The 22,794-nt window shown below is 33.8% G+C and overlaps 1 pseudogene across 1 annotated transcript in view; it reads right to left on the minus strand.

Moving 5' to 3' along the window:
- Positions 1-20,400, minus strand: part of LOC311175387 (arginase-2, mitochondrial-like) — a 96,997-nt pseudogene extending 76,597 nt beyond the window's left edge. Inside the window, exon 1 of the transcript in view lies at positions 20,367-20,400. The product of the transcript in view is annotated as an arginase-2, mitochondrial-like (transcript). The remainder of the gene's footprint in view (positions 1-20,366) is intronic.
- Between the last annotated feature and the right edge of the window lie 2,394 nt (positions 20,401-22,794).

A 22,794-nucleotide genomic window follows, 5' to 3' on the forward strand; every position in this document is an offset into this window, starting at 1 on the left:
GTCATATATGAAATCAGATCAGCAATTTTAACTAGGGTAAGGCATCTTTCTTTCAAAGTCTATCCCGGAAACATTTTTTTGTAGTCTGTTTATGTCACTTTCTATTTTTTTTTCTAAAGATTTATTTATATAAACAAGCACTGGGTACAGTCAGAAGCATGGGAGGGTGAGAGAATTCACCAGAGCCAGAGCGGGGAGCAGAGCAGGCAGACTGTCGAGGTACACTGCTGAGGGGAGCAGCGGACGGCAGGAGCGGTCTGCGTGCCATGTGGGACCCTCTCCTGGCAGCCTGGAATCAAACCTGCACTACAGAGGCTACGGGTAGCTTTTGCAACCCAGTGCTCAACCACTGTGTCACCGGCGAGATTCCTCACTTTATATTTTTGATGAAGGATCCCAAGCAAGTGTTTAGTGAAATATTGCAGCTAATAATAAGTGACTTGGAGTATTAAATTTTTATCTCATCTTTTGTTTTGTTTGATTTTTATTACAAATGTATCTGATATTTTCACTTTTCTATTAAGCTAATATCACATTATATCATTATATAAGTTTCAGGTGTGAACTTCTAAAAATCATTATGTAAATATATTAATGTCCTTCCTCACACAATTGTCCCCTTTGTTGATTTATTCACTCTCCTGTCCCTTTCCCCCTGGTAACTGCTAATTGGTTTTATAGCCTAAACATTTATTTTTGTTTTATTTATTTCATCCATTTGTTTCCTCTGCTCGCCACATATGAGTGCAATATGTTTGTCTTTTTCCATCTGATTTAATTTCACTGAATGCCTAATACCTTTTGGGAGTACATGCAGTAGCAAATGCCAGAATTTATCTTTTTAAATAACAGTATAGTATTCCATTGTGTTTATATTCCACATCTTTATCCATGTGTCAGTTGAGGGGCACTTAGTTTGTCTCCATTTCTTGTCTATAGTAAATGATATGCAATAAATATGGGGTTGTATAAATCTCTGTGTTAAGGTAAATGATGAGAAATGGGATCATTGGATCTGATGGAATTGCTACTTTTAATTTTTTGAGGAATCTCCATGATGTTTTGCATATGGCTTCATGAATTTGCATTCCCACCAAGAGAATATAAGGCTTCCCTCCCCCATGTCTTCTCCAACACTAGTTTCTTGTACTTTGGTTAACAGCCACTGTCACAGTTGTGAGGTGTTATATCATTGTTATCATTGTTTTTTTTTGATACGCATGTCCTTAATAATTAGAGATGATGGTCATCTGTATGTCTTCTTTAGAGATGTGTCTTTTCAGATTTTCCCACTTTTAATTGGGTTGGTCCTGCTTACTGTTGAGTTTTAGGTGTGTGTTTATTTTTAGATTAGTCCCTTTTTTCACATAGGGTATATAAATATCTTCTCCCATTCAGTAACATTTTTTTTTTCTTTTTGATGCAAGTTTCTTTCACTGCGCTGTAGTGATGTAGATTGATATAGTCCCATTTGCTAATTTTCACTTTTGTTTCACTTGCATTTGGATTCAAGTCCCCAAACATATCTGCAGGCCAATGTCAAGGAGTGTTTATTTTTGAAAAAAAAATATATAATTGTATTCCTGTCTATATATGTTATTGAAATATGTTGAAGCACTAATATTATAATTACCAATAGTGATCTTTAAATGCAATTTAATGAATTATTCCTCATCTGCTAAGCTAGACTCTCTATGTAGAGTTACTGGGAATCATCTCAATTACAATGAAAATAATGTCTGAGAATCAAGGGTAACTACAGGTGATTCAATATCATCTTTGTAATGATATTGACAACATATTTTTTGGATATTTTACAGTTTATATGGAATTTATTTCTTGGATAAATTTACTGTTTATATAGAATAACAAAATTTGTACATATTTGTATATATTTTTACACATATGTAAGATATTTTGCCATTCTTTTGTTTGCATTAGTCAAGTCTTGAGAATGACACTGTATTTTCTCATTGAGAGTCCATGGAAAACATAAATTTTAATACTCATAAAACTTATTTACGGGTCTCCCCAGCGGCACAGCGGTTGAGCGCTGAGTTGCGAAGCTGCCGCAGCCTCTGAAGTGCCAGTTCGATCCCCAGCTGCTCCCTGGCCCCACTGGAGGAGGGTCCCACATGGCGCACAGACCTCTCCTGCCACCCGCTGCTCCCCTCAGCAGTGTACTTCGGTCCTTCTGCCTGCTCTGCTCCCCGCTCTGGCTCTGGTGAATTCTCTCACCCTCCCACGCTTCTGACTGTACCCAGTGCTTGTATAAATAAATAAATAAATCTTTTTAAAAAATTACAAGAATATGATTTCACTAGTTTGGCTAGTACAAGGGGGGCACCATAATGAATAGTACATGAACTTGAGTTTAAACATTTGTACAACTAACATCATCTTTATGCCCAGAAGGTAGGTGGGAAAGGAGAGGCCTAGAGTTCCAAATGGAAAGAGAATTCTGAGGAATAGGACACTTTCAGAGGAGCAGAGCCCTTCTGTAAAGGGGCCCATCAAACACAAGCCTGGATCCCAGGGTGTGGAGTAGGGAAATATTTTACCTTTATTTTGTGTTCCTCTTCTAAAACACTCCCATCTCTGCCATATTCCTCACTGGCTGAACCCAGTAGGATGTCTCAGGACAGGAAAATTTGTGGATGTGATCAATACAAATCTGGTGACTGGGTAGAGAATAGGATGGGGAGGATGGCTCCAGAATGACACAAACTATTTCTGGAATACTTATCCTCACTTTGCATAGATATCATTGCTTTACATTTCTCAATTATTTGGTGCCAATAAGTCTGAAATAGTGCTTTGTTATGTGAAATGAATTGTGTCTGATACAGTGCTGCTGCAGTGTGTTGTGCATGCATTTCTATTTAAATGTACATCTCTACGGCAATACATTTTATGTGTCTTTGGTTGAACTAAAAAAAAGTTTTATGGTCATCACTGTCAACGCTGTCAACCCTACTCCCTCATCATAGCATCTCTTGGTTTTTCCATAGTTTCTTCTGATACTGTTTTCTCTTAATGTGTTTACCTCCTTTGGTAAATTTCAAATTTAACACCACTTCTAATTATCTCCTCTTCTTTACATTTTTTTTCATCTTAATCATCAAAATATGCAGTGTACATATGATCATTTTTTGTTTCTGATTTACACAAACACACATACAGAGACCTAGAATATATGTTCATCCATGTGGCTATTTTGGCATTCTCATTATTTCTTAGGTAAATGTTACATAATAAACAAATTGTTAATCATTTTCAATGACATTTAGCTTTTGTTGAATAGCTTGTAGATTAGTATAGAAATATTTTATTTTATTGTTTTCTACTTCAGTTGAATGGCTGCACGATTAATTTTTAACAGAGTTTTTGTTTTGTTTTGTTTTGTTTTGTTTTGTTTTTTTTTTGTGGGACCCTCGCCTGCGGCCGTGGAATGAACCGGCGCTGCAGAGGCTGCAGGCAACCTCGCAGCCCAGCGCTCAACTGCTGCGCCACCAGGGGAGGCCCAATTTTTAACAGAGATTTTATTTCAAAATGAATCCTTTCTTGTATTAGTACTATTTGTTCAAGAATGTTTAAAGTAATTCACTTAATCTAAATTTACTTCCTTATTTAAAGTGTTTTGACTCCTATTTCTTCATAAATTGAAGCAGGGACCTAAAGGGATGTTCGCATTAACACTTCCAAGCATAGGTAGTTTTTCAATAGAAAAAAAAAAAAAAAAAAAAAAAAACAGCAAACAAGTATTTTCCTTAGATCATTGCTACTTGCTCCTGGCTTATGATTGGATGATTGGATCATCTCTGCCACTTTTCTGACAATGAATTCACCTAGCTGTAAGATGGAGCTTTACCAAGGTATCCACAACATCATTTTAAAATCTAGGCATGGTGTAAATTCAACAGTTTCACCCTTACCAATTCCCAAAGGCTAAGTACTTAAGTTGTCAGGCAAACAAAAGAAATAGTAAGGGGAGATTTTGAAATATCCATCCCAGGAGATATGTAAGAATAACATCGACTTACAGCTATCTCTGGTGTAGGTTTAATCATGCCTAGATATATAGATACTCATTTTTTACTTTCTTTAAGAAACTGATACATTTTTTGTAAGTTGTTTAAGATATTTAAAAAACAGCAATAAAAATTCAAGATGTATTTATATTGAACTGGTATTTAAATATAGATATAGCGAAAATCTTATGAGGTAATATATTTTGCTTGTACAGTATTGGGAAAGTATTGTAAACCCAATACCCCTTAGAATTTATCAACCACTTAGCAGTTAGTACATCAAAACCATTTCAATAATTTCTACTATATTTTTCAGGTATTGATCACTTGATAAATTGATCTTGAGCATGTTCAGATTTCTCAGGAGACACACTGCTTCTGACTGTCCAAGGCTTTCAACTTCTAGAAATACCCTCTCTATCTATACAAGATATATATGCATATATTTTTATATTATTCAAAAATAGCATGTTCTACATTTTATGGCTTATATGTATACTTTATATACTTTATATTTATTAATCATCACAGTATCACTATAGAAAAGGCTTGCTATTTTTAATTGCAACTTATCTATTTTATGAATAATTTTAAACAATTTTATATTGGTACATTTAGGTACTTTCAGGTTTTTTTACTATTATATGCACTGCTGCTATTAATATCTTTGAAAATAAATTCATATACATGAAGTTCCATCTATAGGTTTTATTCTAAATTAACCAAATGTAGGAACTTCTATTTTATTGTGACCTTCATATAATTGGATTGTTTTATTTTTTTTTTAAACTCTCTCTTTTTTTTTATAGAGGCATGTTATTTATTTTATTTTTATTTATTTATACAAGCACTTGGTACAGTCAGAAGCGTGGGAGGGTGAGAGAATTCACCAGAGCCAGAGTGAGGAGCAGAGCAGGCAGAAGGACCGAAGTACACTGCTGAGGGGAGCAGCGGGTGGCAGGAGAGGTCTGCGCGCCATGTGGGACCCTCCTCCAGTGGCTGGGGAGCAGCCAGGGATCGAACCGGTGCCACAGAGGCCGCGGGCAGCTTCGCAACCCAGCGCTCAACCACTGTGCCACCGGGGAGGCCCTAATTGGATTGTTTTATACACACACACACACACACACACACAATTGATTCTTTACAAAAAAAAGTTTTATAGTTAATACCAATTAAAAAAATCAAATTATGGAATTCAGCAGGTATTTTAGGCAATTTTGAGATAATTAAATGAGCACTTCAAATCTCCAGCATCTCTACTTATCTACCTAATATTAATTCTAATGGGAATTAGCATAAATCAATTATATGCAATTTATTGACTATATAAACATATAACATATGTAATATACACAGGCATTAGTACACAATAAATTGAGTGGTATTTTGTTTTCCTCTTACAAAGTTATTGTCTTTGTTTTAGAAGTGAAAAAAAAATCTTATTTATTGATTTGAGATGGAAAGATTATGAAATAAACAAAAATATAAATAAGCAAATACACTGATGGTTTTCTTTTGAGAGTTGTGAGTTATTCACCTCTTTCTCTGTGTAGAGTAATAACATGAAACCATGGCATTTCTCATTGACAGAAAATGCTTGGCAAAAGGTTGATAAATTACTTTATGGAAAAGCATGAATATGGTTAATTTACTGTCACTTGAAGCTTTCATCCTCAGTCTTGCAGTTACAAATTATTTTTTATCCAGTTAGAAATTAGTCGACCACAGCAAGGTTTTCATAAAAAACAAATTTACATGCCATCAGTGAATGGAAAGCAAATTGAAAGCAAAATAAAGGGGCCTCCCATTGGCAAAAGGGGTTAAGTCTCAGCACTATGAAGCTATTGGCAGACACTGCAGCAGGAGTTTGATCCCCAGCCTGGGAGCTAACCCATATGGCGTAGATGACCTCTCGTGTCTCGCCTGCTGCTACCATCAGCAATGTATTTCAGTCAATCTACCTGTGCTGCTCCCTATTCTGTCTCTGGTGTCTCCTTTCACCACCCTGCACCTCTGGCCTACACTCCAGCTCTTGTATGTATAAATAAATATTTTTCTAAAGATATATTTATTTATACAAGCACTGGGTACAGTCAGAAGTACGGGAGGGTGAGAGAATTCACCAGAGCCAGAGTGGGGAACAGAACAGGCAGACTGACAAAATACACTGCTGAGGGGAGCAGTGGGCATGGTGGGAAAGGTCTGCGTGCCATGTGGGACCCTCACCAGCGGCTGGGGATCGAATTGGCACTGCAGAGGCTGCAGGCAGCTTCGCAGCCCAGTGCTTAACCACTGCGCTACAAGGGGAGGCCCAAATAAATATATATTTTTTAAATGAAAGTAAAATAGAATACATCTTTCTAGTGATTTAAAAGCTTATATTTCTTATTGAAGGTAGCATCCCACACTCTAAATAATTGTCTTAGGTAGCTTGGTAATTAGCTGGTCAATTAATAATGCATAGTATACATTCAATAGAATTTGACAGGATGGTGTTCATTTATACCTTCCTGAAAATTAATTAGCTAATTATTTTAGTTTAACATCCTTCAGACTAAATTTTATTAAAATAACACATAACATATCTTTGTGACTGATATTAAAAAGCTACAACTTCAGGCAATTTGTTATTAAGAAATCATAAATGGGTTATCATGAACACATGACAACCCTTGAAGAAGCTGGCAACTGCTTGAAAATATTACAATACTGAAAATATTGTCAAATAATTCTAAAACATTTTATAAGATTACCTTCATATATAACTACTTTTAGAAATCAAAGTAAAACATAAATGATTGGAACATATATTTTAACTTTGAAGTAGGGAACATGTTTCCAACAGTGATCCCCAAATCGGAAACCCTTGCGTAATGAATATAAAACACTTCCACATGCGGAGAAAATACTATTTGTGAAATGTGAAGAACTGACTGGATTTAAACAAGTATTTGTAATTCATTTAACAACAGAATTGTCTGGAGAGAATATAAAACATCAAAGCTCTATAAAAACACCCAATGCACTATGAACATTCACTGATTCGATATACCAAATACTCATATCGATTTTGGATGCTTACAGAACTGCACTTCCTCATCCGCTTGGATTAAACAAGATTATGCTATTTGTTTTGCATAATAGAATTTGTATAGAAGTGATGGCATTTCTGAGTCTGAGGGTAATTTCTTAACTAAAACCTTTAGATTTATTGTATGTTTATCTTTCTAACTTAGTAATCAAAGGAGTACTTCCTCAGCCTAGTTTCTTGTAACTATGGTTAGCCAGAGTTCCCAGCCACCTTGTAATAGACATTTGATAGTCATAAGCAAATCTTCCTTATATAGCCATTTGAATCATAAACCAGAGGGGTTGTTTGTAACCTGAGTATAAACTATTCTTGACTGATACAAAGTATCAAGCAAACAATTCAACAAAGGACAAGCCATCTAAAGTTTATTTTATGTATTTTAGAACATTTTGAAATGAGACCAGAATTCAGTGTATTCTGTTATCTAATACAAGAATAAATGTATCTACTTATGGGATACAAGCTAGACCTATTTCATGCTTGAACAGGAATGAATTCATAAATAGAGGGAGTTGACATATTTATAACTTTGTATCTGCCAATACCACTGAAAAAGGAACCAGGATACAGGTCACCTTCTGGGATGAAAGACAATACTAAATACAACAAAGTGAAATGTTTACTTTAAATTCAGGAATCATAACAAGTCATATATGCAAAAAAAATCATGTTAACGCCATTAGATAATTATGACACCCATTTATCTCTTTCCTCAATGTCTGAGATATCTGAAAATATCCTGATGTTCCGATACAAATGAATTCTCTCTTGAGAACAATTTTCCACGACCATATTCAATGGAAATCCCATGTAAATTGTGTTTTAGAGCAATGGTGAAGTATTACAGCTTTCCCTATATAATCTCTCAGAGATCCATGGGAGGAGTTACAGCAAAAATCCTATTTTGCACTGTTTCCATTTCAGTATGAGAGTTCTTTAAACTGCAAAAGGGTAGATACTGCCACATTATCTGCTAGCATGAAATAAAGAACCTATTTCATCCAAACTCTTTTCTCTCATATCACAAGTGATAAACACTATATATGCACAAGGTAAAATATAATTTACAATGATTTACACAATATTTTATGACTACTTAGAAAAACAGATATTTATATATACTAATTATATTTAGGAACACTTCACTGCTTGATTTAATTGTTACATATTTTAAAAATTTTATAGAATCTTCAAAAGCAAGAAAAGATAATTGAATCAAATATAACTGTGAGTTATCTCAGATTTTGACAGTTTTGATGAGATCTTATCCTGTGTTAATTATACCTATGAAGTCATTTCATATACATGAAATTTTATATATGAAATCTAAAGTAGTTGCATATACAACTGAGAGATAATAAATAGCAGTATTTTTTTACCCTGCAAAGTAGTAGCAGATGAATTTTTCAGAACTTCTCTGTGACTGACACTAAGCATCATGTATCCTTCCCTACAATTTTCTCCTTTTTTCCCTCCTTTCCTTTTCTTGTTCTTCCACATTTCATTCTTTCTTTTTGAAAATTGACACACTTTATATCCTTTTTCTGTTTGTATTAACTACATGAATGTAGCAATTTGAGATGTGAGGACTGTACTACCCTTTGACTTTATTGTTTAAGATAGTCATCTCAACAGTGCCCATTCCTCCCTCATTTTAACTTCTTACTAAAAGATATGATTCCTTTGTGTTTTTGTAATGAAGAGTGAGATATCGTATATTCTGACATCTTAATCCTTCATATTTTAATCCGTGGCTCTCCACTTACAGTGTTTGTTTAGCTACATCCTCTGAACAGAAATAGACTTTAACATACTCTTATTAAAATGGATAATTTTTCCTAACTTAGATTATAATAGCTGTTGAGATTAAAGAAGAGATATGTAAATGCATGCATACTAGTTGAGTTTTGGCAGATATTAAAGTGATGTTATCTCCTTTGACATCTTGCTAAACAGGCTAATCTGCTCATGGAAAATGTTGGTCTAAAATCAAGCTGACTCCTCTATGCAACAGTTGTTGAATTTTTATAGGAATTTATTTCAGCCAAGTAACTCTCTAGAGATGTTTAGAGGAGTAAACGATACATAGCAGGTGTGATTTTGATCTTGTGCAACTCAAACTGCAAAGACATTTGCTTTTATCACTTAAGAGTGAGGTCAGTCAAGAGTGCTGAGCAATTGGTGATGGTAAAACAGAATCAAGCTCAAAATCTCAGAGAGAATCAAATTTTCCCTTACTTTTTTTTTTTTTTGCCTTTGAGGCCTGATTTTTGATTTATTAGCTTTCTAAATAATTGAACAGTGTTTTTCTAGTAAAGAATTATTGTGATAATCATAATGACTTTTTCATATTTTTATATATTTCTTACATCTTTTTTTTCATTTTTGCACAACGTATGCATTTTCATCCTGGTTATATTCCCCATACAATTGTACCCCCCTTATTTTGACCCCAATGACATTTTTTATTAATATCTATTAAAATATTTTTTAAAATTTATGCATACAAGAACTGGGGTACAGGCCAGAGGTGTGGGGGTGAGAAGATTCACCAGAGACAGAACAGGAAGACTGACTGAAAATACACTGCTGAGGGGAGCAGTGGGCAAGACAGGAGAGGTCTACTCTGCCATGTGGGTAGTGATCTGGCTGGCTGGGGATAGAACTCGTGTTGTGTTGCAGTGGCTGCAGATAGCTTTACAGTGCTGTGCTTAACCCCTTGCACCAGCAGAGGGGCCCTAAAATAAATTTTTTTGTTGAAATGTGCACATTAAGAAGCCATGTGGCAATAAAAAAAAAAAAACCTTCTAATTCTATAGCAGCAGACTATAATGTAACATCTCTTGAGTACATGTCCAAAGTAATTAATGCATTTACCTCTACTGCCTCCTAAGCAATAGTATGGTTATCTCATGGTTGATAGACCTATAATATAGAAAGTGACATGGCACACTGGTTTTCTTTGAAGTATAAATCTGACATTTACTTAGAAAATACCAGTAGTAATGAGAGGTCATGCAGCCATAATTCAGTTTTCAAGAACAATCAGTGTATATATTTTGTGGCTTGTTTTTAAAAATAGCCACTTTCCCCATTTGGTCTCTCAATTAAGTATTAATAGTTTGGTGTTTTTGTTATTGTCCTTCCTTTCTTTGCAAATTATTTCCAATAATTCCTAGAGAACAATAACTTTAAGAAATACATGTTTAGTGCAATCTCCATATTTGTTGCTAAAGAATATTTTGTTAGTTCTTTGTGCCAAGTCACTTTTTGTATATAGAACACATATTTCCTTTTATTCAACAAATATTTACTGAAACATGCTTAATTTATTTTTAATGTGTTATTTTTATTGAGATAAATTTGGTTGATAACAGTATGTATGTTTTAGGGGTATAGTTTTCAAATAAATGTTACCATATTATGCCCATGAATAATCCTCAACCATTTACCATTAGTTGCCTAATTTAAATCTACCTATAATATCACAATTAAAAAGACTTAAGGGGGCCTCCCTGGTGGCCCAGGGGTTAAAGACACAATGCTATCAAGCTATTGCCACCAACTGCAACATGAGTTAAATCCCCAGGCAAGGAGATAACCCACATATGGTGCAACAGAACTCTCCTGTCACTCCTACTGCTCCCCTCAGCAGTGTATTTCAGTAGATCTTCCTGTTCTGCTCCCCACTCTGTCTCTGATGAATCCTCTCACTCCCAACACTTATGGCCTATACCCCAGTTCTTGTATGAATAAATAAATAAATCTTTAAACAAGTAAATAAAATAAATAAAAAGAACAGAACCCTTCCCTTTTTAGTGCCTACAATGTTGAAATAAAATCAGACGATTGAGGTAATAAACAAGAATAGAATATTTTGCTTAAGTGGACAATAAATATAATAATGGAGAGCAATTTGGAGAAAGTTATGCTAAGAGAAAGCTTATAAAAATTTGGATTTAAATAGAAGTAAAATATGTTATAAGAAAAACCATTTCTGGGCCTCCTCAGGGGCTCAGCAGGTTGAACACAGTGTTGTGAGAGTGTCCACAGCCTCTGTAGCATGGGTTTGATTCCCGGCTGGCCAGGGAGATTCCCACATGGGGTGACATACCTCTCTGTCATGCCCGCTGCTCCCCTCAGCAATGTATTTTGGTCATCTGCTTGTTCTGCTCCCCGTTCTGTCTCTGGTGAATCCTCTCACCCTCCCATGCCTCTAGCCTGTACCCCAGATCTTGTAGAAAAATAAATAAATCTTAAAAAAGAGGGGGAAAATACATAGTAATACAGGCTCACATCAAAAAACAAGAAAGTACTCAAAGAAACAACCTAATCTCACATCTTAAAGAACTAGAAAAAGAACAACAACAAAAAAAAAACCCTAAAACCAGAAGAAGAAAATAATAAAAATCAAAGCAGAAGTAAATGAAATAGAAACAAAATAATACAAAAGATCAATGAAACTAAAAGTTGGTTCTTTGAAAAAATAAATACAATAGACAAACCCCTAGCCAGACTCACAAAGGAAAAATGGGAGAAAACACAAATAAATAGGATCACAAATGAAAGAGGAGAAATCACAGCAGACACAGCAGAAATCAAAAGAACAATCAGAATCTACTATGTACTATATAACTACAGTTATATGCAAACAAACTCAACTATCTAGAAGAGATGGACAAATTCCTACAACTTTACAATCACCTAAAGCTAGATAAAGAAGAAATAGAACACCTAAACAGACCAATTACAAGCAGTGAAATTGAAATGGTCATCAAAACCCTCCCCAAAAACAAAAGCCCAGGACCAGATGGATGTACAAATGAATTATTTCAAACATTCAGAAATGAATTAGTGCCTATGCTTCATAAACTCTTTCAAAAAATTGAGAAGGAAGGGATAATATCAAACACGTTCTACAAAGCCAACATTACACTAATACCAAAACCAAACAAGGACAACACAAAAAAAAAGAAAAATATAGGCCAATCTTTCTAATGAACACTGATGCAAAAATCCTCAATAAAATTTTAGCTATCAGAATCCAACAATGTATCCACAAGAAATTCACCACGACCGGTAGGATTTATTCCAGGGACACAAGGATGGCTCAACATCCAAAATTAATCAGTGTAATCCAACATATCAACAAAAAATTTAAAAAAAAAACTTGATAATATCAATAGATGCTGAGAAATCTTTAGACAAATTACAGCACATATTTATGATAAAGGCCCTTGAAATTCTCGGGATACAAGGAAAATACCTCAACATCAGAAAGGCCATATTTGACAAGCCCACAGCCAATATCAATCTCAATGAGGAAAAGTTAAAAGCATTTCCATTAAGATCTGAAACAAGACAGGGATGTCCACTCTCACCACTGCTTTTCAATATAATACTGGAAGTCCTAGGCAGAGCAATAAGACAAGAGAAAGACATACAAGGAATCCAAATAGGGAAGGAAGAAGTCAAACTATCACTGTTCACAGATGATATGATAATATACGTAGAGAACTCCAAAACACCACAGGAAAACTAATCAAACTAATCGATCAGTTTAGTAAAGTAGCAGGATACAAAATCAACACGCAAAAATCAGTAGCCTTCCTATACACAAACAATAAATCAAAAGAAGAAATCAAGAAAACCATCCCTTTTATTATTGAAATTTAAAAAATCAAATACTTGTGAATAAACCTAATAAAAGAGGTAAAGGAACTATACAAAGAAAACTATAAAACACCATTAAAAGAAATAAAAGAAGACACAAAGTAATGGAAAGACATCCCCTGCCCATGGATTGGAAGAATTAACATTATCAAAATGGCCATCCTACCAAAAGCAATTTACAGATCCATTGCTATTCCAATAAAAATTTCAATGACATTCTTCAAAGACATAGAACAAATATTGATGAAATTCATATGGAGCCACCAAAACCCCCCAATAGCCAAAGCTTTCCTGAAAAAAAAAAAAAAGAGGGGAATGGAGGCATTACACTCCCAGACTTCAAACTATACTACAAAGCCATAATAATCAATACTGCATGGTATTGGAACAAGAACAGATACACAGATCAGTGGAACCGAATTGAAAACCCAGAAATAAACCCACAGATTTACAGTCAACTAATCTTTGACAAAGAAGCAAAGAATATGCTTTGGGGCAAAGAAAATTTTTTCAATAAATGTTGCTGGGAAAACTGGGTCACTACATACATGAAGAATGAAGCTTGACTACTACCTCAGACTATACACAAAACCAACTCAAAATGGATTAAAGAACTAGACATAAGACCCAAACCATAAAATAGATAGAAGGAAATATAGGCAAAACACTATATGACATACATCTCAGTAACATCTTTACAGACACATCACCCAAAGCAGTGATAGTGAAGGCAAAGATAAACAGCTGGGGCTACATCAAATTAAAGAGCTTCTGTATAGCAAAAGAGACAGTAACCAAAGCTAACAGACACTCTACTGACTGGGACAAAATTTTTGCACAGAACACTAATGATAAAGGACTGATCATAAAAATCTACAACAAGCTGAAGAGTCTCAACAAAAACAAAGTAAATAATTGAGTCAAAAATTGGGCAGAAGAGCTAAAAAAGAACTTCTCCAAAGAGGAAATGCAAATGGCCAACAGGCATATGAAAAATTGTTCAGCATCACTTGCAATCAAATGCAAATAAAAATGCAAACAAAAACTATAATGAGATACCATCTTACACCAGTGAGAATGGCACATATTAAAAAAGCCAGCAACAACAAATGTTGGCGAGAATGCAGAGAAAAAGGAACTCTCCTGCACTGCTGGTGGTAGTGCAAATGGGTCAAACCACTATGGAAAGCTGGGTGGAGATTCCTCAACCTACTAAAGATGGAGCTTCCATATGACCCAGCAATTCCATTCCTAGGTATTTACCCAAAGGACACAGAATCATTAATTCAAAAGGGCACCTGTACTCCTATGTTTTAGCATCACTATTTGCAATAGCTAAGCTGTGGAAACAACCCAAATGCCCAAAATAGATGACTGGATCAAGAAGATGTGGTACATATACACAATGGAATACTACACAGCTATCCAAAAAGATAAACTCGTGCAATTTGCAGCAACATGGATGGAGCTGGAAGGGATCATGTTCAGTGAAATAAGCCAGAAAGAAAAAGAAAAATACTGGATGGTCTCAGTCGTAGCAGTAATTTAGAAAACCTAAATAAGGGACCAGGAGAACTAATTATAATAAAGTAAAAATCAAAATCAACAAGCAACTATAAGCCAGAGACACACTAGGGGGTGTGAGTGGTTGGTAGGAGGGATTATGGTCAAAGTAAGTGGGGTGGGAATTGTATGGGGACTATAACCAAGATGAAAAAGCATACATTGTGCAAAAATGAAAAATGATGTAAAAATATATGAAATAAAATATAAAAATAATAAATGCACAATGGAAACAAGAAATAAAAAAGAAAAACTATTTCTTGAAATGTTGCTGTTTTGAAACAGTATGAAATAGTATATGGATAGGAACAAAAGGGTAGAAGAAAAAAATTGAATTTACAGATAAGAAAAGGATAGCTGGAGATTAGCATCTGCAGATGAGAGAACTCAAAAAAAGAGGTCATTTAAGTGCCAGGTTAAGAATGGATCAGGCAAGTTGGCAATTAGAACCCTGTTATGGTGGGGATAAGAAAACTAATGATTCTAAGAGTGAACTCCTTCAAACCTTTTTTACTGAACAGATATGGAGAAAGAACTAGTGTAAATTTTATGTCTAATCTTTGTGATTTTTTCCTGGTAATTAAAATTTTGCCAGATTTAAGCTTTAGAATTATTTTGAAAAGATCACTTTCCCTTAATATTTCTAGGGCATGGGACAAAGGATGCAAGTGGAGAAAAGCAATACATATGCAAATGTTTAATAAGTATAAACAATACTACAAATAAACATTTTTTTCAAATTGTTCTAAAAGGCCAGGTTTAGACTTCTCTGACTCTTAGAATCTCAAAACATGAAATCACCAGGTCCTCAGAGGACCTCCCCTTCCTATGGCCTCTTCCATTCTTTCTCCATGGGAAGGCTCTTGCTTGGATGTCCACATGCTTTTGTGGAGGAAGACTTGTGTGTGCAAACTCCAATCTCAAGTTCAAACAACTACCTAATAAACTGCAGTATCAAGGTCTAAGGAGTCAAAATTGAGTGGCTTAGGGTTCAGCAGTTAATTCCAAGGTCACAGATAAAGGAGTTTTTTCTAGAAGCTGCTGTTTGATATCCTAGTGAGCATATCCCTGTGGACTCAGTCTCCTCGCATACTTTTGGGGTGTGGTAAGAGTGAAAGCCTACTCTTACTCCTCCACATGGAGGAAGGGCAGTCTTGGAGAAGAACAAACTAAGAGCTGTGTGTTCCTGTGTGAATAATACTTAAACATTATCTTGATCCAAGTTGTAAAATATTACTCTAAATTTATTTTAAGTATGTGTTATATAAACTGTGTTGTGTAATTTCGATGTCACATGGTTTGGTTTCACTAATATTAACTGAACTTTCTCTTCCTTTTCTTTCCCTGTGCACTACAGCGTTTACCTACCCCCCCATTCTTTTATTTCACCTTCACAACAAATAAATGATTATTAAAAGGACAACAGATGCATTCCTATCAACAGCATAAGCAACTATCAAATATGGACTATAACGGTCACAAGAAAAACAATTAAAAAAGGGGAAGACACTTTACCTGTTATTTAATCTTGGTTCAATATCACAGGGGTCACAAGAAAAACATTTCAAAAATGTCCATTTAATTGTAAGAAATATAACTTTCAGCAAACGTCATATCACTAGTTAAAAAGCAAGTTTTAATTCAGTATTGCAGTAGTTTAATATATGACAAAATGTAAGGGGAAGGGAAATGTTCTCTTGTATAAATGGATGAGACACTTACTGTGACAGAGCTAATTAGGCTCTTGGGAGAATTTATGCACAGCTAATAAGAAGCAGAGCTAAATGTTGTCTTAATTTACCCTCAAGCTCTCAAAAAAAAAAAATAAAAGTTGTTCATTCAAGTTGCACTAATTGAGCTTACAACCATTAACCCCTCTTTTCTGGGTATATTCCCATGTTAACATACAGAAACTAAACTATATTTTTCTCAAACAGAAACATTTGTTGTTTTATTTTTCCATGCATCTTTGAATATGTTTCTGAAGTGTATTGCATGTAAAGATAAAACACACACGCAGAATTCATAAATTTTTTTTCTGTATATATCCCTTTGATTTTATCTTTTAATATGGAATAACACAGAGTTAAAAAGATTAATGGTAACTGGTATTATCAAGTGGAATTAAAAAGGAATTCTCAAATAATGCTTGTTAGAAAGTCAAGTGGAGAAATGTATTTTTTTAAAGATTATTTATGCATACAAGAGCTGGGGTACAGGCCAGAGATGCGGGGGTGAAAGGATTCACCAGAGACGGAGTGGGGAACAGAACAGGCAGATTGACTGAAGTACACTGCTGAGGGGAGCAGTGGGCAAGTCAGGAGAGGTCTGCTGTGCCATGTGGGTAGCTCCCTGGCCAGCTGGGAATCGAACTCATGCTGCAGAGGCTGTGAGTCGCTTCATATTGTGGTGCTTAACCCCTTGCACCACCAGGGATGTCCTGAGAAATTTCTTTAAACACTCAAAAATTTTAATATATTTTGACTTAAATATATTTCCTTTGAGAAATGTGTGATCTATGCAGTGATGAGATACAAAGAAATTAGTCAAAGGATTATAAAATTTATTGTAATGACCCTCTATTAAACACTAATTCACATATTATATTACATCTTAAAAAGTGATGTAGCTTTGTGTGTATAAACTGGGAATTATGACTTCAAAATTGAAAATGATGTTCAGGCAGATTTATATAAAACTAACAATGGCAATCTTTCTTATTGTGAGGCTGGCTGGACTTTGCTTTCTTTCTGTAGATGCTTTTATAGTTTGAAGGATTTACTATGAGTATATGTTACTTTAGTGACATCAGATTATCTAAATTTTGTACAATAAACCTATTAATAGAACAACAAAATATCTTAAAGGATATACTTGATCACATTTGGTTTAAATTAATAAACAGGCCAAGGGAATTAATGGATTGAACTCATCTGATAAAAGTTTGATCTTTTGGATCCAAAACAGTTTGGGTTTGGATGTTAACATCTTTTGATGCTAAAAATGAGTACACCAAAAACAATGCTTTTAAGAATTCAGATTGAAGTAAAACTATTAAAAAAATTGTCTAGAAAAATAGAATTTAGGAAAGTTATGAAAAACAGGAGGAGTGGCCTGATATCCAAAGAGCTACATTGGATTTATTGTCAAATTCATTGATTATATTGGATCTTGAATTCAAAGTTACATATTGTTTGAAAATAGATTATAGAGAGGTAAAACAACATTATTCAATAATTTTGATCATTTTAATTCCATGGACCTGTTACATAAGAAAAAAAATTGAAAATGGTTGCATGAAACTAATATCCAAAAGTATTTTTGAAACTTAATTTTTAACATTAAAGATTTCCTGATTAACCCCATAATATATACACAAACTAGAAATATGAAATAAGTACTTGAAAATGCTGATAGTAGTTTTCTGTAGGTTGTGTATTTAGACAAGATTTTATTCATCCTCGTTTCTATAATTTTTTAACTTTCTGTAGTAACCATGCATGAAGCTTTCTTGAATTTTAAATACTCAATGGCATATGTTTTGTTCCAAAAATGTTTAAAATACAAACTACAAGGAATTTTTCTAGACATGCTTGGAGAAGGTCATGAGATCTTTTTATCTGTGATTCTCTTCTTTCTGATATTACACAATAGAGAGTAATGAAGGAAAATGATTCTCTTTACCACAAATTTTAGTTACAGTTAAAATGAGTGTTTAATAATGTGTGTCTCCCATTGACCACACACCAAGGTCACACTGTGTACTTCTATTTCTGTGAAGGTATTTCACTCCTATTTTCATTAAAAACAAACCACAAAACTATTGCTTAACTAGCACCATGATCTTCAAATATTAAATAAGTTGAATGAGGATGTCCTGTGTTATAGTCACCAAAAACTACCAGATAACCTGATTCCCAAGATTCTGTGGTGATCAGCAGATGCATTTGTTATATTCATGTGCATACATATCCCCTAAAGCCCTGTGATGGAAGTACATGTAACAAAATATTTTCCTGTGAGAGCCAGCATATTAAATATCTATAAACCAAGTTCATTTTTTATGTTCTTATTAAAATACTCTGTAGAGACAGACTTCTCATCATCCAAATATTACAATAGAACAACATAGTATACGGAATCAATTCCAAAGACGTGAGCAAATCTTGGAAAGCCATGCATGGTATGTTTGATAGCTGGAATTTTATATGGCCTTTCATAAAGATATATATATATAGAGAGAGGGAGAGATCTATCTATAAATCTATCATTTGGTAGGATGGGCAACTCTAGCATAATGGAGGTAACAGTGTAAAAGTGACTCAGTTGGGTGATTCAGAATGTCCACTTCTCATGTTCCCCAAGTGCATTCTGGTTCCCCTATTCCCTATCTAAAATCCAATTGAAATAAAAGAAAAATACTAAAATTTCATTGGCATCCCTTTGTCAGCTGTACTAGCAAATCATTGAGGAACTGGGTTCTGTAAACTCTGGAGAGGTAAGGAGTAGAATGCCACAGTGGCTAGACAAAACCCCCTGAATGTCTCAAAAAATTTTCAGATATGCAAGGGCAGCCTTTGAATATGGGCTACCCTGACTAGACCTATTTAAACTTAGATTCCCCTTCTGATGGAATTCTCGAAATGTTGTCTGGCCAGGTTCTGGAAGAATTCATACTAATTGAACCGGTGAGTATATAACTTCGCCAATAGGGTTCTTTAAAAATGTAGAAAATTCATAAAATATTGTAGCTGAATTCCAGGATCTCTTTTCTTTTGGTTCCATTGATGAAGAACATTTAAGTTTTTTGCATCACACAAACATCAACTTTGTAAGTAGTGAAACTGCTGGAAATGGTTGTCCAATTCACAGCTTCAAATGATTGTCCAGTTCGGTTTCATATGTATCTCAGGCCATCAAAGGGATAAAAGTCCATATTCTGTACTGGAAAGCAAATGGATACTAATCACAAAACAAATTAAGAAAACACTCTGAAAAATTTAAGTCCAGTTTTGTGAATAAGCATATGCAGTGTGGGTGAGGAATACATCACTTCATAATGTGTGAATGCTGGTTAATGTACTACATTTAAATTTTTTTCAAAAAATAATTAAAATTAGATCTAACCCAAAACTATACTTTTCAAGACACTTAATTTATATTGTAGAATCTTTTGAACCAAGAAAATTGCACCAAATTCTGACTTCACAAAAGAGAAGCCACTGTAAATTTATTTTATTTAATAATTTTTATTGAAGTAAAATGGGCTTACAATATTATTTATGATTCAGAGTTCAAGGTCCACCAACCACCGTAAATTTAAAATTAATGTAACACATTCAAAATTTATAGATGCTACCAGTGGTAATCATATTGTTAAAAGATGGATGATGGTGGAAAGACAAGCTACAAATATGTAAGAGAAAATGCAAGGATAAAATGGGTATGATGACCTCAACTCATTTTTGTGTACCTCTACAGACTTTACTATGCTGCAGACGGCTTTCTTTCTGCCCATTAGTCTAAGAACCAAGGGCAGCTTTATATGCAGTTGGAGATGGCGCTGTATGATAAGGAAGGGTATTAGGTATATTCTTAAACTTTCTTCACCAAGGTTACCAATGCCATCCTTATTAATAAATCCAATGAGCATTTGAGTTCCCAGAAGTATTTGAAATTTTTTATGAGTCCCTCTTTCAGAGAATTCTGTTTTCCCTTGATTTCAATAATAAACTCTTTTTGACCAATAGGGAACTCAGGGAAACTTTATTACTTTGGGGAACTTTATTTTGGGGAACTCTGTTTCCAATTTGGATTGTAAATGTCAGTTTCCCTTAAGTTTCAAGACTTTTTCATTTTTATGCTTTTATCTTCTCCAATGTTTGTGAAGATCCCTCTACATGAACTACTATCAGTTTTCCTTATAAGTGTACATTACTGCTCTCATGTATTTTTTAAGTTTCATATATTATTTCAGAGTTAGATACTGTTTTGTATTTCTTCAATACCTTTTTGGCTGTCTTGGTTAGTTGATTCCGCCATTTTACCAATAAATGTGTAGAGTTATCAATGATTCATTTTCATGAATTGAAAAATGGCATTTATGTTAAGCAAGGTGTGCTTGAGGATGCATTTATCAGTAGGTATGCTGTGTTACCCTGTGCAAAATAAGCCAGGCAATGATGCAAAATCCTAGTAATCTAGATGGACCTTAAAAAACATCTGGCTAAATACCTAGTGCTATTCTAACACTAAGGACATTGTAGCCCCACAAGTCTAATGGCAGATCTAAAAACACTGAATTAATGTTAGAGGTAAGAGAAAAGTCATGTGTCTGTAGTCAAATTCCAGTGCTCTGTCACTTAGAAACTAGCTACAGGGACAGAGGCATAATAGGAAGAATCTAAGATGGCCTTAAGGGATCTGCATGAGTCATGTTTGTTACCAATTCTCTGACACTGAATAATACAAAAGGAATTGCTGAACATACTGGTTGAAAATCTTACAGCTTTTCTCTCAAACAAAAGAATTTTTTTTTAATGATTAGTGATGTTCTTGTTATAGTCATCTCAGGAAAAACATTTGTTCAATAATATCCTATCCTAATACTTTTCTCACTCTTCTTTGGTACTCTGTTAATTATTTAGGTTTTAAAATATACATGTTTATAGTTCAATGTTGGCTATAGGAGACTTAATTAGTGATATTTTAGATATTATTAGAGCATGACATTTATATTCACGATTTTATACCAGACATAATTCAGAAGTAGGGATGAATATTTGGAAATTAGCCATTTTTTGTGAATTCAGAGGGAAAAGATGCTGAGTGAGTCATAAAGGAAGTTAATCACATTAATTTTACTAAATTATGGATGTCATAAAAGCAAAAGGACTGGTAAATCATTTTGTGGGCTGGTAAATATTTTTCACCTATTTACATGGTTGACTGATACCATTTAAGAAATTTGTTTTAAGCAGCCCCATGCCAAAGGCAATAAAATGTAATATGAGAGGATAGTAATATAATTAAATTAAATTACTGCAATGCAAGATAATTATATTTAGGCTTAAATACATTTTGTACATGATTTATTACTGTGTCACATAGGTTAGTCTAAAGTAAGGTAAGTTTTAAAAATTAAGAACTTATACATAAGATTTAACTTATAAGACAATATGATTGAATGGATAGAAGGAAACATTTTCTTTAAGATGCAGTCATAATCTATACTCATATATTTGACATTGTAAAATATTGTTGTTTTTCAACAAATTTTTGTGTAGCTATTATGGCTAAGTGTGCATTTCTCATACATTGTATCATTTGATATTCACAATTATTTGAGACTTGATATTTACTGTAGTTTTCTTTAAGTGGTAAAAGACAGAAATTATGTGACTTTTAATTTTGTTGTGTATCTTAAATATGTAGAATCCTGATGTCTGTCTGTCTACACACAGAGACTTTAGGATAAATTTTATAGTTTAGTTTCCCAAAATGCTAAATTCAGCTAGTACAGTATGACAATAAGTAAAAGTAGCATCATGAACATATCATTTAATAGTACATGCCATTAAACTGCATATTGAGATATAAGGAATGACTATTAATCATTTGAGAATTCAAATATTATGGGTTTATGTGGAGCATTACAATTTATGTACCATAAATATTTCCTTAATTTCAATGTTTTCCAGAAATTTAAAATATTTTTCATTGTGTGATGCATATACGTGCATTTACAACAGAAATATACACACATCTTTTTGTTTCTGCTTATCTTTCTTTCACATACTTCATCACCTTGAAGTTGAGGGATACCTCAACTTACTTATTATTCAACTTAAGTAATGCATTTTATCAATTGATTAAGGATACTTTCATAACTACTATATAATCCTATAATCTAACAATTCTAAAATAATGCATGTGAATCCATATATATAATTATTTTAGAAGGAAAAAAATTGCTATAGGTTGACTAAAAGGATTCATACTATGTAATTACTCTGAATCTTGATTTAATCCATCTAATACCTCATACAAATTCTTCTAAGTTTACTAGTACAGCTTTAATCTATTCTTTTATAACAGCTGCCTCATTTATTCAACCATAACATGCAACCATTTCTTTACTAATTGGTAGACAAGATGTTTACAGTTTTTGGCTATTATGAATGATGATGTAAAAAGAATTATTATATACTTACCTCAGTGAATATATTTTTTGCTGTAAATTATATGAGTAGGGTGGTTGAATATAATAGTGTAAGTATTTTTTTAATTTAAGACATATCAGATTGCTAACTGAGAACAATTTATATTTTCACGAGGTATGTTTAAGTGTATGCAATTTGTTGTTCACCTGCCAGCAGTAAATTTTGTAATTATTTTTTCTTGCAATATATTTTGCATATAGAGCATATTTTTTTT

The sequence above is a fragment of the Talpa europaea genome, assembly GCF_964194135.1.
Source record: "Talpa europaea genome assembly, chromosome: 8".
NCBI lineage: Eukaryota > Metazoa > Chordata > Mammalia > Eulipotyphla > Talpidae > Talpa > Talpa europaea.